This window comes from Schistocerca gregaria, unplaced genomic scaffold (genome assembly GCF_023897955.1).
Source record: "Schistocerca gregaria isolate iqSchGreg1 unplaced genomic scaffold, iqSchGreg1.2 ptg000066l, whole genome shotgun sequence".
NCBI lineage: Eukaryota > Metazoa > Arthropoda > Insecta > Orthoptera > Acrididae > Schistocerca > Schistocerca gregaria.
This window is the reverse complement of record NW_026061707.1, coordinates 6665519-6684170: the sequence shown is the minus strand read 5'-3', so window position 1 is coordinate 6684170 and position 18652 is coordinate 6665519. Positions and strand designations below refer to the sequence as shown.

At 26.1% G+C, this 18652-nt stretch overlaps 1 long non-coding RNA gene across 1 annotated transcript in view; it reads right to left on the bottom strand.

The window, feature by feature from the left end:
* The window catches only part of LOC126301293 (uncharacterized), a 57790-nt gene extending 41955 nt beyond the window's left edge, over positions 1 to 15835 (bottom strand). The window contains exon 1 of the long non-coding RNA XR_007553018.1: positions 15100 to 15835. This is a non-coding gene — a long non-coding RNA (uncharacterized LOC126301293). The remainder of the gene's footprint in view (positions 1 to 15099) is intronic.
* Positions 15836 to 18652: the final 2817 nt, after the last annotated feature.

The following is an 18652-nucleotide window of genomic DNA, read 5'->3' as shown; positions in this document are numbered from 1 at the left end:
TAATGGGTTGGCAGGTACAAAGTTATCTGGATCTCCTAATAGGTAAGGATTAATTAAACATAGTATAATTAATAATGATGTTATTATTACAAATGTAATAGAATCCTTAAAGGTAAAGTATGGATGGAATGGAATTTTTTCAATATCTCCATTTAGTCCAAGAGGATTATTAGATCCTGTTTGGTGAAGAAAAAATAAATGAATTGCTGCTATAGCAGCAATAATAAATGGTAATACAAAATGGAATGTGAAGAATCGATTTAATGTTGCATTATCAACAGCGAATCCTCCTCATACTCATTGGACTCAATCTGTTCCTAAGTATGGGATTGCTGATAATAAATTAGTAATTACTGTTGCACCTCAAAAAGATATTTGGCCTCAGGGTAAGACATATCCTATAAATGCAGTTGCTATAACTAAAAATAAAATCACTGTACCAATTATTCAGGTATGTATATATATATAAGATCCATAGTAAATTCCCCGTCCTACATGTAAGTAAATACAAATAAAAAATATAGATGCTCCATTTGCGTGTAAGGTTCGGATAATTCAACCATTATTTACGTCTCGGCAGATGTGTACTACACTAATGAATGCTATTTCAATATTTGATGTATAATGTATAGCTAAAAATAGTCCAGTTACGATTTGAATCACCAAACATAACCCTAATAGGGATCCAAAATTTCATCAAAATGAAATATTTGTTGGGGCAGGTAAGTCAATTAAAGAGTTATTAATAATTTTAATTAAAGGATGTCTTAATCGTAAGGGTTTATTCATTAGTAATTATCTTATTTTACGAATAGGTCCCTGATTAATATTGGTGATTTTAACAACTGCTAGTAGTGCTAAAAATAAATAAATTATTATTATTATTGTAATAATGAATGTTGGTCTATTATATAATTTTTCTAAAGATATTGTTATTTCTTGATAATTGATTGAATTATCAATATTTATAGTTTCGGTGTTTTTGAAAAAGTCTATAAATATAGATATATCTAGAATAATTAATATTAATATGATAAATACTCACATTATTAATGTAATAATTATAGTGATTGATTTAGGCTGAAATATTTCGTTTGATGCAATTCTTGTAATGTAAATAAATAATACTAGTATACCACCAAGAAATGTTAAAAATAAAATATATGATAATCAATATCTTTCTATTATTGTTCCTGTTATTAATCCAACTAGGAAGGTTTGAAGGATAATAAAAAGCATTATTGATATTGGGTGTCTTAATTTAATAAAATTAATATTTATTACATTTGATAATGATATAATTATTATTTTGATCATTTCAGGGGTTAGTTTATTTAACATACCGGTTTTGGGGACCGATGATGGAAGCTTTTCCACCTCTGAAGTTTTAAAAGTGGGGGCTGGACTTATTTCCGGTTTACAAGACCGGCGTTTTTTTTAAACTATTAAAACTAATGTTTATATTCTCTATTTTTACTTCTTTATTGATTTATTTTGCTGGTGTTTATGTTTTTTCTTCTAAATGTAAACATTTATTAATGGTTCTTTTGAGATTAGAATATATTGTTCTTTCTTTATTTATGTTAGTTATTGTTTTTCTTATTGAGTTTGATTATGATTATTTTTTTCCTGTTATTTTTTTAGTTTTTTCTGTTTGTGAGGGTGCTTTAGGTCTTTCTATTTTAGTTTCAATAATTCGTTCTCATGGTAATGATTTTTTTAATTCTTTTGGTTTATCTTTATGTTAAAGTATTTATTTATAACTATTTTTTTGATCCCTCTTTGTTTATTAAATAATTGTTGATGGTTGGTTCATTCTTTAATGTTTCTGTCGGGTTTTGTTTTTATAATTTGTGTTTATTCATATGCTGATTTGAATATAATTAGATATTATTTTGGTATTGATTATTTTTCTTTTAGTTTAATTTTACTTAGTTTTTGGATTTGTTCTTTAATAATCACTGCTAGAGGTTCAGTTTATTTAAGTTCATATCATTCTAATTTTTTTGTTTTTATGGTTTTGATTTTAATAATTATGCTTTATTGTTCATTTGCTAGATTAAGTCTTCTTTCTTTTTATATTTTTTTTGAGGCTAGATTAGTTCCTACTTTACTTTTAATTTTGGGTTGGGGTTATCAACCTGAGCGTTTGCAGGCTGGTGTTTATTTAATTTTTTGTACTTTGGTTGCTAGATTACCTTTATTATTAGTTTTATTATTAGTTTTATGATTTTTCTAATACTTTATATTTTCCTTTATTGGTTGATTTTGGTTCTTATTATTTTATGTTTTATGTATTTATAATTTTGGCTTTTTTAGTTAAGATACCTATGTTTTTGGTTCATTTATGACTTCCTAAGGCTCATGTAGAGGCCCCTATTTCAGGTAGAATAATTCTTGCTGGTGTTTTATTAAAGTTAGGTGGTTATGGTATTTTTCGTGTTATAAAGGTTATTTCTTATTTGGGTTTAAAGTTTAATTATTTTTGATTGTCTTTAGGTTTATCTGGGGGTGTTATTGTAAGATTTATTTGTTTTCGTCAGGTTGATTTAAAGTCTTTAATTGCATATTCTTCTGTTGCTCATATAAGAATGGTTATTGGTGGATTGATGACTATGAATTGATGAGGTTGTGTAGGTTCTCTTTCTCTAATGGTTGGTCATGGTTTATGTTCTTCTGGTTTATTTTGTTTATCTAATATTATTTATGAACGTTTAGGTAGACGAAGATTATTAATTAACAAGGGTATAATTAATTTGATGCCAAGAATGGCTTTATGATGATTTCTTTTAAGATCATCAAATATGGCTGCTCCTCCTTCTTTAAATTTGGTAGGTGAAATTAGATTATTAAATAGAATTATATCTTGATCTTCTTTTAGATTCTTTGCTTTGATTTTTTTATCTTTTTTTAGAGCTGTTTATACTTTGTATATATATTCTTATTCTCAGCATGGGAATTATTATTCTGGTGTTTATACTTGTTCTCTTGGTTATTTTCGTGAATATCATCTTTTACTTTTACATTGATTGCCTTTAAATATTCTCTGTTTAAAGGGTGAATATTTCTTTGTTTAGTTTGCTTAAGTATTTTAATTAAAAATATTGTTTTGTGGAATCAATGATATGAAGTTTTTCATCTTAGGCCGTGAATTTATTTTCTATTTGTTCTTTGAGTTTTTTTTCTTTGTTTATTTCGAGAACTATAATTTTTATTTTAGGTATTTATTATTTAATAATTGATTATAGAGTTTTTGTTGAGTGAGAGCTTTTCAATTTAAATGGTTCTATAGTTGTTATAACTTTAATTTTGGATTGAATATCTCTTATTTTTATATCTTTTGTTATATATATTTCTTCTTTGGTTATTTATTATAGAGAGGATTATATATCTGGTGAAAAGAATATAAATCGTTTTATTATTATTGTTTTAATATTTATTCTTTCTATAGGTTTTTTAATTATTAGTCCTAATTTAATTAGAATTTTATTAGGTTGAGATGGTTTAGGTTTAGTTTCTTATTGTTTAGTTATTTATTATCAAAATGTAAAATCTTATAGTGCTGGTATATTAACTGCACTTTCTAATCGTATTGGTGATGTTGCTATTTTAATTTCTATTGCATGAATGTTAAATTTTGGTGGTTGAAATTATATTTATTATTATGATTTTATTTCTAATTCTTTTGAAATAAAGCTCATTACTATATTAATGGTTTTAGCAGCTATAACTAAGAGAGCTCAGATTCCTTTCTCTTCATGACTTCCTGCTGCTATAGCAGCTCCTACTCCTGTTTCTGCTTTAGTTCATTCTTCTACTCTTGTTACTGCTGGTGTTTATTTATTAATTCGTTTTAGACCAATATTGGATACTTATAATTGTGGTTGATTTTTACTTTTAATTGGTTGTATATCTATATTTATGGCTGGATTGGGCGCTAATTTTGAGTTTGATTTAAAGAAGATTATTGCTCTTTCTACTTTAAGACAGCTTGGTTTAATAATAAGAATTTTGGCTATAGGTTATCCAAAGCTTGCATTTTATCATTTATTGGCTCATGCTTTATTTAAGGCATTATTATTTATATGTGCAGGTTCAATAATTCATAATTTGAAGGATTCTCAGGATATTCGTTTTATAGGATCAATTGTTAATTTCATACCTTTAACTTCAGTTTGTTTTAATGTTTCTAGTTTATCTTTGTGTGGAATACCTTTTTTAGCGGCATTTTATTCAAAGGATTTAATTCTTGAGATGGTTTGTTTAAGATGAATTAATTGTTTAATTTTTTTTCTTTATTTTTTTTTCTACTGGTTTAACTGCTTCTTATTCTTTTCGTTTGTTTTATTATTCAATATCTGGTGATAATAATTTTTATTCTAGATTTTCTTTTGATGATAAGGGTTATTATATTTCATTTGGAATAATTGGTCTATTGTTTGTTGCTGTTTTTGGTGGTAGTCTTTTATCTTGATTAATTTTTCCTATTCCTCATGTGATTGCTTTACCTTATTATTTAAAGTTTTTAACTATTACAGTTGTTATTTTAGGTGCTTATTTAGGTTATCTTCTTTCTAATTTTGATTTTTCTCATAATTTATTTTCTTTAAGTATACTTTCTTTTGTTAGATTTGCTGGTTCTATATGATTTATACCTTTTCTTTCAACTAAGTTTATTAGATATATTCCTTTAAAAATAGGTTATTATTCATCTAAGTCATTTGATTATGGTTGAGGTGAATTACTTGGTGGTCAAGGTTTATATAGATTATTTATTTATTTAATTGGTTATATTCAAGGTTGATATGATTCTAATTTCAAGATTTATCTTTTAACTTTTATTTTTTGAATATTTATTTTGGTAATATTGTTTTTCGTTTACTTAAATAGCTTATAATTAGAGCGTGACACTGAAGATGTTAAGGAAGTATTTTTACTTTTAAGTATTTATAAATATAGATATATTATTTTTACAGTGAAAATGTAATGTTTTATTTAAACTATATAAATTTTAGAAATGTTAACGGAGTTTAACCGCTAATATAAAAAGTTAGCAGCTTTCATATTGGCTTTACATTTCCTTAATTGGAACTATTATAGTTCAATTATATTATTAACAGTAATACGCCTCTTTTTGACTTCAATTAATAAGAATAAGGGTAGTACATACCAATCTTCCAGGTCGAAACTGACTGCAATATTTCGCTTCTTATTCTATTTAAGGTTGATTGATAATATCAATACTTTTTGAATGCAACCCAAATGTTATATTTAACTACAACCCTTTATTCTGCTCATTGTAATGCTCCTTGGTTTCATTCATGGTATAGTCCTCCTAATAGAACTAGAATAAAAAATATTGTTGATACTGTTCAGATTATAATGTCTGAAGTTTTAAAAATAATTACAATTGGTAGAATTAGTGCAATTTCTACATCAAAAATTAAAAAGATTACTGCGATTAGGAAGAATCGTATTGAGAATGGTATTCGTGCTGATCTTTTTGGATCAAACCCACATTCAAATGGTGATCTTTTTTCTCGATCATTAATTAATTTTTTTGATAGTGTTGTTGCCAGGATTATAACAATTATTGGAATAATAAATCTAATGAAAACTCTTGTTGATAGAATTAGAATTGTTTTTCTGGATTTATATCAAGCTTTCTGATTGGAAGTCAAATGTACTATTTATACTAGAAAAACAATTATCTACCTCATCAATAAATAGAGATATATAAGAATAATCATACTACGTCTACGAAGTGTCAGTATCATGCTGCTGCTTCAAATCCAAAGTGATGTCTTGGTGAAAATTGATTTATTGAGTGTCGAAGTAGACATGTTGATAAAAAGATTGTTCCAATAATTACGTGTAAACCATGGAATCCTGTTGCAACAAAGAATGTTGATCCATAAACTGCATCTGCAATGGTAAAAGGTGCTTCTCAATATTCATATGCTTGAAGTATTGTAAAGTATAGTCCTAATAACACTGTGAAGAATAATCCTTGTAGTGCTTGAGTATGATTAGATTCCATTAAACTATGATGTGCCTATACTAACCGTAATATACTTCATGGACATTTAATTGAAACAATCTGAACAGCTTTACCAGCAATTACATTAATTTTTATTGCCCTTCCATCATTACGACTATTATATTTACTTGATGATTCAGTAGATGCAATAATTACAATTAAAACCATTGGAGGACAATGATATTGAAGATATGAATATTCAGACTTCATAGACGTAGAATTTGACACTTATATAACACCAGAACAAGACCTAGAAAATGATGGATTCCGACTACTAGATGTAGATAACCGAACAATCCTACCAATAAATACATAAGTACGAGTATTAACAAGAGCATCAGATGTTCTACACTCATGAGCAGTTCCTGCATTAGGGGTTAAAATTGATGCAACGCCAGGTCGGTTAAATCAAGGAACATTCACAATAAATCGACCTGGATTATTCTTTGGACAATGCTCAGAAATCTGTGGAGCAAACCACAGATTTATACCAATTGTAATTGAAAGAACTTCAGTAAATTTATTTATTAAGTGATTATCTAAGATAATTTAAGGAGTTAGTTAAAATAAATAACATTAGAGTGTCAATCTAAAGTAACTAAAAAAATTAGTACACCTTGAAATTCATCAGATGACTGAAAGTAAGTAATGGTCTCTTAAACCAAATAATAGTAAATTAACGACTACCTCTGATGGGGAAATTATATCCAAATCCCTCAAATATCCCCTCTTATATGATTCTCACTATTCATTATATTTTCAGCTACATTAATCTTGTTTAATCAAATAAACTTCTTCTCATTTAAACCTAACCTTATTAAAAGAGCAGAAAAAGGAACAATTGAAATAAAAAACTTAAATTGAAAATGATAACAAATCTATTCTCAACATTTGACCCATCAACTAACATCTTTAATTTATCATTAAATTGAACTAGATCATTTCTAGGACTATTATTAATCCCATCACTATTTTGACTTACACCATCACGAATTAACATTATCTGAAATAAACTAAATTTAACCTTACATAATGAATTTAAAACACTTCTTGGACCAAAATCATTTAATGGAACAACATTCATTTTCATCTCAATTTTTATTATAATATTATTTAACAATTTCATAGGATTATTCCCTTATATTTTTACTAGAACAAGACATTTAGCATTAACATTTGCAATTGCCCTACCTATATGGCTAAGATTTATATTATTTGGATGAATTAACCATACTAATCATATATTTACACACCTTGTACCACAAGGTACACCGCCTGCATTAATATCATTTATAGTACTAATTGAAACAATTAGTAATGTTATTCGACCAGGTACATTAGCAGTACGGTTGGCAGCAAATATAATTGCAGGACACTTATTATTAACCTTATTAGGAAACACAGGACCATCTATAGCAATAAACTTAATCTCATTACTAATTATTGGACAAATACTTCTATTAATTCTAGAATCAGCAGTAGCAATAATTCAAGCCTATGTTTTCTCAATTCTAAGAACTCTATATTCTAGAGAAGTATATTAAACCTATGTTAACAACTCACTCAAACCACCCATTCCACTTAGTAGGCTATAGACCTTGACCATTAACAGGAGCAATTGGAGCAATAGTCCTAGTATCAGGACTAGCAAAATGATTCCACCTATTTAATATTAACTTATTCATAATTGGATTTGGAATTACCCTACTAACTATAATTCAATGATGACGAGATGTAGTACGAGAAGGAACATATCAAGGATTACATACAGGATTTGTATCAATTGGATTACGATGAGGAATAATTTTATTTATTGCATCAGAGGTATTATTTTTCGTTTCTTTTTTTTGAGCATTCTTTAGAAGAAGATTAGCACCAACAATTGAACTAGGAATACTATGACCTCCAATAGGAATTCAACCCTTTAACCCTATACAAATTCCATTACTTAATACAGCTATTCTTTTAGCATCAGGAGTAACAGTAACATGAGCACATCATAGTTTAATGGAATCTAATCATACTCAAGCACTACAAGGATTATTCTTCACAGTGTTATTAGGACTATACTTTACAATACTTCAAGCATATGAATATTGAGAAGCACCTTTTACCATTGCAGATGCAGTTTATGGATCAACATTCTTCGTTGCAACAGGATTCCATGGTTTACACGTAATTATTGGAACAATCTTTTTATCAACATGTCTACTTCGACACTCAATAAATCAATTTTCACCAAGACATCACTTTGGATTTGAAGCAGCAGCATGATACTGACACTTCGTAGACGTAGTATGATTATTCTTATATATCTCTATTTATTGATGAGGTAGATAATTGTTTTTCTAGTATAAATAGTACATTTGACTTCCAATCAGAAAGCTTGATATAAATCAAGAAAAACAATTCTAATTCTATCAACAAGAGTTTTCATTAGATTTATTATTCCAATAATTGTTATAATCCTGGCAACAACACTATCAAAAAAATTAATTAATGATCGAGAAAAAAGATCACCATTTGAATGTGGGTTTGATCCAAAAAGATCAGCACGAATACCATTCTCAATACGATTCTTCCTAATCGCAGTAATCTTTTTAATTTTTGATGTAGAAATTGCACTAATTCTACCAATTGTAATTATTTTTAAAACTTCAGACATTATAATCTGAACAGTATCAACAATATTTTTTATTCTAGTTCTATTAGGAGGACTATACCATGAATGAAACCAAGGAGCATTACAATGAGCAGAATAAAGGGTTGTAGTTAAATATAACATTTGGGTTGCATTCAAAAAGTATTGATATTATCAATCAACCTTAAATAGAATAAGAAGCGAAATATTGCAGTCAGTTTCGACCTGGAAGATTGGTATGTACTACACTTATTCTTATTAATTGAAGCCAAAAAGAGGCATATTACTGTTAATAATATAATTGAACTATAATAGTTCCAATTAAGGAAATGTAAAGCCAATATGAAAGCTGCTAACTTTTTATATTAGCGGTTAAACTCCGTTAACATTTCTAAAATTTATATAGTTTAAATAAAACATTACATTTTCACTGTAAAAATAATATATCTATATTTATAAATACTTAAATGTAAAAATACTTCCTTAACATCTTCTGTGTCACGCTCTAATTATAAGCTATTTAAGTAAACGAAAAACAATATTACCAAAATAAATATTCAAAAAATAAAAGTTAAAAGATAAATCTTGAAATTAGAATCATATCAACCTTGAATATAACCAATTAAATAAATAAATAATCTATATAAACCTTGACCACCAAGTAATTCACCTCAACCATAATCAAATGACTTAGATGAATAATAACCTATTTTTAAAGGAATATATCTAATAAACTTAGTTGAAAGAAAAGGTATAAATCATATAGAACCAGCAAATCTAACAAAAGAAAGTATACTTAAAGAAAATAAATTATGAGAAAAATCAAAATTAGAAAGAAGATAACCTAAATAAGCACCTAAAATAACAACTGTAATAGTTAAAAACTTTAAATAATAAGGTAAAGCAATCACATGAGGAATAGGAAAAATTAATCAAGATAAAAGACTACCACCAAAAACAGCAACAAACAATAGACCAATTATTCCAAATGAAATATAATAACCCTTATCATCAAAAGAAAATCTAGAATAAAAATTATTATCACCAGATATTGAATAATAAAACAAACGAAAAGAATAAGAAGCAGTTAAACCAGTAGAAAAAAAATAAAGAAAAAAAAATTAAACAATTAATTCATCTTAAACAAACCATCTCAAGAATTAAATCCTTTGAATAAAATGCCGCTAAAAAAGGTATTCCACACAAAGATAAACTAGAAACATTAAAACAAACTGAAGTTAAAGGTATGAAATTAACAATTGATCCTATAAAACGAATATCCTGAGAATCCTTCAAATTATGAATTATTGAACCTGCACATATAAATAATAATGCCTTAAATAAAGCATGAGCCAATAAATGATAAAATGCAAGCTTTGGATAACCTATAGCCAAAATTCTTATTATTAAACCAAGCTGTCTTAAAGTAGAAAGAGCAATAATCTTCTTTAAATCAAACTCAAAATTAGCGCCCAATCCAGCCATAAATATAGTTATACAACCAATTAAAAGTAAAAATCAACCACAATTATAAGTATCCAATATTGGTCTAAAACGAATTAATAAATAAACACCAGCAGTAACAAGAGTAGAAGAATGAACTAAAGCAGAAACAGGAGTAGGAGCTGCTATAGCAGCAGGAAGTCATGAAGAGAAAGGAATCTGAGCTCTCTTAGTTATAGCTGCTAAAACCATTAATATAGTAATGAGCTTTATTTCAAAAGAATTAGAAATAAAATCATAATAATAAATATAATTTCAACCACCAAAATTTAACATTCATGCAATAGAAATTAAAATAGCAACATCACCAATACGATTAGAAAGTGCAGTTAATATACCAGCACTATAAGATTTTACATTTTGATAATAAATAACTAAACAATAAGAAACTAAACCTAAACCATCTCAACCTAATAAAATTCTAATTAAATTAGGACTAATAATTAAAAAACCTATAGAGAGAATAAATATTAAAACAATAATAATAAAACGATTTATATTCTTTTCACCAGATATATAATCCTCTCTATAATAAATAACCAAAGAAGAAATATATATAACAAAAGATATAAAAATAAGAGATATTCAATCCAAAATTAAAGTTATAACAACTATAGAACCATTTAAATTGAAAAGCTCTCACTCAACAAAAACTCTATAATCAATTATTAAATAATAAATACCTAAAATAAAAATTATAGTTCTCGAAATAAACAAAGAAAAAAAACTCAAAGAACAAATAGAAAATAAATTCACGGCCTAAGATGAAAAACTTCATATCATTGATTCCACAAAACAATATTTTTAATTAAAATACTTAAGCAAACTAAACAAAGAAATATTCACCCTTTAAACAGAGAATATTTAAAGGCAATCAATGTAAAAGTAAAAGATGATATTCACGAAAATAACCAAGAGAACAAGTATAAACACCAGAATAATAATTCCCATGCTGAGAATAAGAATATATATACAAAGTATAAACAGCTCTAAAAAAAGATAAAAAAATCAAAGCAAAGAATCTAAAAGAAGATCAAGATATAATTCTATTTAATAATCTAATTTCACCTACCAAATTTAAAGAAGGAGGAGCAGCCATATTTGATGATCTTAAAAGAAATCATCATAAAGCCATTCTTGGCATCAAATTAATTATACCCTTGTTAATTAATAATCTTCGTCTACCTAAACGTTCATAAATAATATTAGATAAACAAAATAAACCAGAAGAACATAAACCATGACCAACCATTAGAGAAAGAGAACCTACACAACCTCATCAATTCATAGTCATCAATCCACCAATAACCATTCTTATATGAGCAACAGAAGAATATGCAATTAAAGACTTTAAATCAACCTGACGAAAACAAATAAATCTTACAATAACACCCCCAGATAAACCTAAAGACAATCAAAAATAATTAAACTTTAAACCCAAATAAGAAATAACCTTTATAACACGAAAAATACCATAACCACCTAACTTTAATAAAACACCAGCAAGAATTATTCTACCTGAAATAGGGGCCTCTACATGAGCCTTAGGAAGTCATAAATGAACCAAAAACATAGGTATCTTAACTAAAAAAGCCAAAATTATAAATACATAAAACATAAAATAATAAGAACCAAAATCAACCAATAAAGGAAAATATAAAGTATTAGAAAAATCATAAAACTAATAATAAAACTAATAATAAAGGTAATCTAGCAACCAAAGTACAAAAAATTAAATAAACACCAGCCTGCAAACGCTCAGGTTGATAACCCCAACCCAAAATTAAAAGTAAAGTAGGAACTAATCTAGCCTCAAAAAAAATATAAAAAGAAAGAAGACTTAATCTAGCAAATGAACAATAAAGCATAATTATTAAAATCAAAACCATAAAAACAAAAAAATTAGAATGATATGAACTTAAATAAACTGAACCTCTAGCAGTGATTATTAAAGAACAAATCCAAAAACTAAGTAAAATTAAACTAAAAGAAAAATAATCAATACCAAAATAATATCTAATTATATTCAAATCAGCATATGAATAAACACAAATTATAAAAACAAAACCCGACAGAAACATTAAAGAATGAACCAACCATCAACAATTATTTAATAAACAAAGAGGGATCAAAAAAATAGTTATAAATAAATACTTTAACATAAAGATAAACCAAAAGAATTAAAAAATCATTACCATGAGAACGAATTATTGAAACTAAAATAGGAAGACCTAAAGCACCCTCACAAACAGAAAAAACTAAAAAAATAACAGGAAAAAAATAATCATAATCAAACTCAATAAGAAAAACAATAACTAACATAAATAAAGAAAGAACAATATATTCTAATCTCAAAAGAACCATTAATAATTGTTTACGTTTAGAAGAAAAAACATAAACACCAGCAAAATAAATCAATAAAGAAGTAAAAATAGAGAATATAAACATTAGTTTTAATAGTTTAAAAAAAACGCCGGTCTTGTAAACCGGAAATAGGTCCAGCCCCCACTTTTAAAACTTCAGAGGTGGAAAAGCTTCCATCATCGGTCCCCAAAACCGGTATTTTAAATAAACTAACCCCTGAAATGATCAAAATAATAATTATATCATTATCAAATGTAATAAATATTAATTTTATTAAATTAAGACACCCAATATCAATAATGCTTTTTATTATCCTTCAAACCTTCCTAGTTGGATTAATAACAGGAACAATAATAGAAAGATATTGATTATCATATATTTTATTTTTAACATTTCTTGGTGGTCTACTAGTATTATTTATTTACATCACAAGAATTGCATCAAACGAAATATTTCAGCCTAAATCAATCACTATAATAATTACATTAATAATGTGAGTATTTATCATATTAATATTAATTATTCTAGATATATCTATATTTATAGACTTTTTCAAAAACACCGAAACTATAAATATTGATAATTCAATCAATTATCAAGAAATAACAATATCTTTAGAAAAATTATATAATAGACCAACATTCATTATTACAATAATAATAATAATTTATTTATTTTTAGCACTACTAGCAGTTGTTAAAATCACCAATATTAATCAGGGACCTATTCGTAAAATAAGATAATTACTAACGAATAAACCCTTACGATTAAGACATCCTTTAATTAAAATTATTAATAACTCTTTAATTGACTTACCTGCCCCAACAAATATTTCATTTTGATGAAATTTTGGATCCCTATTAGGGTTATGTTTGGTAATTCAAATCGTAACTGGACTATTTTTAGCTATACATTATACATCAAATATTGAAATAGCATTCAGTAGTGTAGTACACATCTGCCGAGACGTAAATAATGGTTGAATTATCCGAACCTTACACGCAAATGGAGCATCTATATTTTTTATTTGTATTTACTTACATGTAGGACGGGGAATTTACTATGGATCTTATATATATATACATACCTGAATAATTGGTACAGTGATTTTATTTTTAGTTATAGCAACTGCATTTATAGGATATGTCTTACCCTGAGGCCAAATATCTTTTTGAGGTACAACAGTAATTACTAATTTATTATCAGCAATCCCATACTTAGGAACAGATTTAGTCCAATGAGTATGAGGAGGATTCGCTGTTGATAATGCAACATTAAATCGATTCTTCACATTCCATTTTGTATTACCATTTATTATTGCTGCTATAGCAGCAATTCATTTATTTTTTCTTCACCAAACAGGATCTAATAATCCTCGTGGACTAAATGGAGATATTGAAAAAATTCCATTCCATCCATACTTTACCTTTAAGGATTCTATTACATTTGTAATAATAACATCATTATTAATTATACTATGTTTAATTAATCCTTACCTATTAGGAGATCCAGATAACTTTGTACCTGCCAACCCATTAGTAACACCAGTTCACATTCAACCAGAATGATATTTCCTATTTGCATATGCAATTCTACGATCTATCCCTAATAAGTTAGGAGGTGTTATTGCATTATTTTTATCAATTAGAATCTTAATAATTTTACCATTTTATAATAAAACACCATTCCGAGGCATTCAATTTTACCCTATTAATCAAATTTTATTCTGAATTATAGTAGTTGTTGTATGATTACTAACGTGAATTGGTAAACGACCTGTTGAAGAACCTTATATTATAACAGGTCAAATCTTAACAATTATTTACTTCACATATTTCTTAATTAATGTCCATGTCGCAAACGCATGAGATAAATTAATTAAGGAATAAAGTTAATTAGCTTAGGAAAAGCATATGTTTTGAAAACATAAAATTAGAAGTTTAACTCTTCTATTAACTTTTCTCAAAAAATTTCACTAAACAAATGAGATAAATAAAATCTTTAAACCAACAAAGAAAATAAAAAAATTCAAAGATGAAGGTAAAAAACTTTTTCAAGCTAAGTACATTAATTTATCATAACTGAACCGTGGTAATGTTCCACGAACCCAAATAAAACCAAAAGATATAATAGCAAGCTTAATAAAATATATAAAAGAATAAAAATCACCGCCCAAAAAAATTAAAGCCAATAACATTCTTATGAAGACAATTCTAGTATATTCAGCTAAAAAAATTAAAGTAAAACCACCCGCACCATACTCAATATTAAATCCTGAAACTAACTCAGATTCCCCTTCAGCAAAATCAAAAGGAGTACGATTAGTTTCAGCTAAGAAAGAAGCAAAACAAGCTAAAGCTAAAGGAAAAGAAATAATAATAAATCAACAATATAAAAGTAAAATGTCAAGCTCTATAGGGTCTTCTCGTCCTAAAGAAGAATTTAAGCCTTTTGACTCAAAAGTTAAATTCAAAAATTTATTAAGAGACAGTTGATTTCTCGTCAAGCCATTCATTCCAGCCACTAATTAAGAGACTTATGATTATGCTACCTTTGCACGGTCAAAATACCGCGGCTCTTTAAAAATACGCTCAGTGAGCAGGCCAGACCTCAAAATATAAACAAGAGGACATGTTTTTGATAAACACTCGGAAATCAATTTTGCCTAGTTCCTTATAATAAGTTCACAAGGTAAAAATTTCATACAAATAAATATACTAATTCTATCATTATTACAAAAATTTTAAAATTAAATTAATAATCTTAATAAAAAACCTAAAATATTTATAAAATCAAAATAAAAAATAATGAACTAAAACGTAATCTTAAAGATAGCTGGTTTAAAGCTTACTATTATATTTCTATAAAATAAATTATAGGTTATTAACTTCAAAGCTTATCCCTTAAAGAATAAATAAGTTAATATTTTTACTTAAAAAATTAAATAAAAACAAATAACTTTAAAAAATTAAATTTATCTTAAGAAACTAGATATCTTGGGAAACGATTAACATCTCATTTCTATAAATAATTTAATAATAATTATGATACATTAACTATAAATTATTTATAAATCAACCCAAATCGAGACAAGTAAAATAAATACTAAAATTTTGATAAACCCTGATACAAAAGGTACAATAAATAAAATCTACTTAAAAAAATTTAAAATAATATTTCATAAAACACTTACATTACCAATAAACTATAATTTAAAAAATCAATTCTATAAAATATACTAAGACAAAAATACAATAAAATTATTTATATTAAATAATTAAATAAACAAAAAATAAATATAATAAAATAAATAATCAAGATATCCTGATTTGCACAGAAAAATTTTCAGTGTAAATGAAACACTTTACTAATAAGTTATATCTTGAAACTCTTCCTAGATACACTTTCCAGTACATCTACTATGTTACGACTTATCTCATCTAAATTGAAGCTACTTTAAAATAAAATAGAATAATCAATAATGAGAGCGACGGGCGATGTGTACACATCTCAGAGCCAATATCAGTTAAATTAAATAAATTAAATTACTATCAAATCCACCTTCATTAACAGTATTTCACTATCAAATCCGTTATAAACAAAAATCTATTGTAACCCACCTCCTCTTAACTATAAGCTGCACCTTGACCTGAAATATTTTATAATTATAAATCTTGAGAATTATAACTCTAAAGAGATTCTCTGATAACGGAGATATACAAACAAATAAATTAAGTAGAGTAAATCGTGTATTATCAATCATGGGGTAGGTTCCTCTGAATGGAATGAGATACCGCCAAATTCTTTGGGTTTAAAGACCTTAACTAATAGTACCCTGGTAAATATAATTAACATTTAAAATAATAGGGTATCTAATCCTAGTTTATTATTTAAATTTCACAGATTCATAAAAAGGGCCACAAATAAATTTTAACATTTCACCTTACAAATTTATATTTCAACCCTAATAATATAAACAACTGTTTTAACCAATAATATTCACTTGTATCAATCGTATAACCGCGGCTGCTGGCACGAATTATGCCGATACTAAATCAATTGCTAAATCCAAAATCACTTGATAATTAAATCAAATTACTGCAAAAAGAACATTTAGTCTAACAAAACTTACATATAATACAAAGAAAAAGTGAATAAACAAGCAAGAATAAAACTTTTAAAAATAAAAAATAAGAAAATTTTAAATCTATTAATACAGGAAAAAATAAAAGATTCAAATATTTAAAGAAAAAAAAAGAAAAAAACCACAAACATTAACAAAAAAAATGAAACGCCCCTATGTATGACCACAACAACTTCTCTATTATATATAATTAAAGATTAATATGGAACATGTATAGCAATAAATGTATTATATTCTTTCTTATTTAATCTTTCTTTTCACTAATAAATAAAGAAAGATTAAATAATATAATAAATATATTTTATACAATTATGTAATTTAATATAATATGTTATTAATATGAATTCTTTTTTTATATTAAGTTAACTTTCATATATATTAGTTAAATAATCTAATTATAGATAATTTACATAATTATATTATTATAATTAATATAATTATTTATATTAATTATAATATTTTATATTTAAATTAATAATTTTATTTATTATATCCAATTATAATAATATTAAATATTAAATTTCATATTATTATATATATTATATTATAATAACCTATTTTAAGCTAAAAACATAAGTAGCTATAATCCTAGGTAAATAATTGCATTAAAATAATCAATTGATAATGGTAAGATGAACTTATAATACTTTAAACTCAATTAAATGTAATATATTAATATAAATTGTTTATTATATATATATATATAAAAAAATAAAATGAGCAGGATAAATTAATCCTAATTAAACAAAATAATACATAAAAGAATTTCAAAAAAAAACTTTCGATTTATATATTAAATAAATGAAGTGTATGATTAAAGGGTTACCTTGATAGGGTAAATAAAGTAAATAAAATTACCTTCATTAAAATTACATAAGATAGAATTAAACTACCTCCTTTAGTATCAAAAACTAACGTGCATCATACACCTTAATGTAAAAAGGTAAGCTAAACAAGCTAATGGGTTCATACCCCATTTATAGAGGTATCAATCCTCTCCTTTTTAATTACCAACAACTCTACAAAACTTCTCTTCCTATCAACATTAATGATAGGAACGATCCTGTCCATTTCATCAAATTCCTGATTTGGGGTTTGAATAGGACTTGAGATCAACTTACTTTCATTTATTCCGCTCCTAACAAGAAATAAAAATATAATAATAAATGAATCATCAATTAAATATTTTATTGTCCAAGCAATAGCATCGACAATATTATTATTTTCAATTTTGCTGATTCAAATAACATATCCCATGGGATGGGAAACAGAATTTATCCCATCAATAATAATTAGATCTAGACTATTATTAAAGATTGGAGCTGCACCTTTCCATTTCTGATTTCCAGAAGTTATAGGAGCATCAAGATGAAATAATTGTTTAACATTAATAACATGACAAAAAATCGCCCCAATAATGGTCTTATCTTATTGTATTCAATTAAGAACTTTTATTTGAACAATTATTATCTTAAGAATTATTATTGGGGCAATAGGAGGTTTAAATCAAACATCCTTACGACAACTTTTAGCATATTCATCAATCAGACATCTAGGTTGAATAATTAGATCATTAACAGTCAGAGAAAACATCTGAGAACTATACTTCATTATTTACTCACTATTAAGATTAATTATAGTTTTATTATTTAATCAAATTTATTCAGCCAGAAATATAAAAACCGAAATTAAATTCATAATATTCTTATCTTTATTACCTTTAGGTGGACTACCACCATTCCTTGGATTCTTACCAAAATGAATTGTAATACAATCATTAATAGAAAACAATATAACAACTATTATAACTATTATAGTTGTATTAACTACAATTACACTCTACTACTATATACGTATTAGATTCTCAGCTCTAATTATATCATACACAGAAAATTCGTGATCTATAAAGATAAAGTCCCAAAAATCAAGAATCATTCTTCCTATAACAGTAATAATTTCA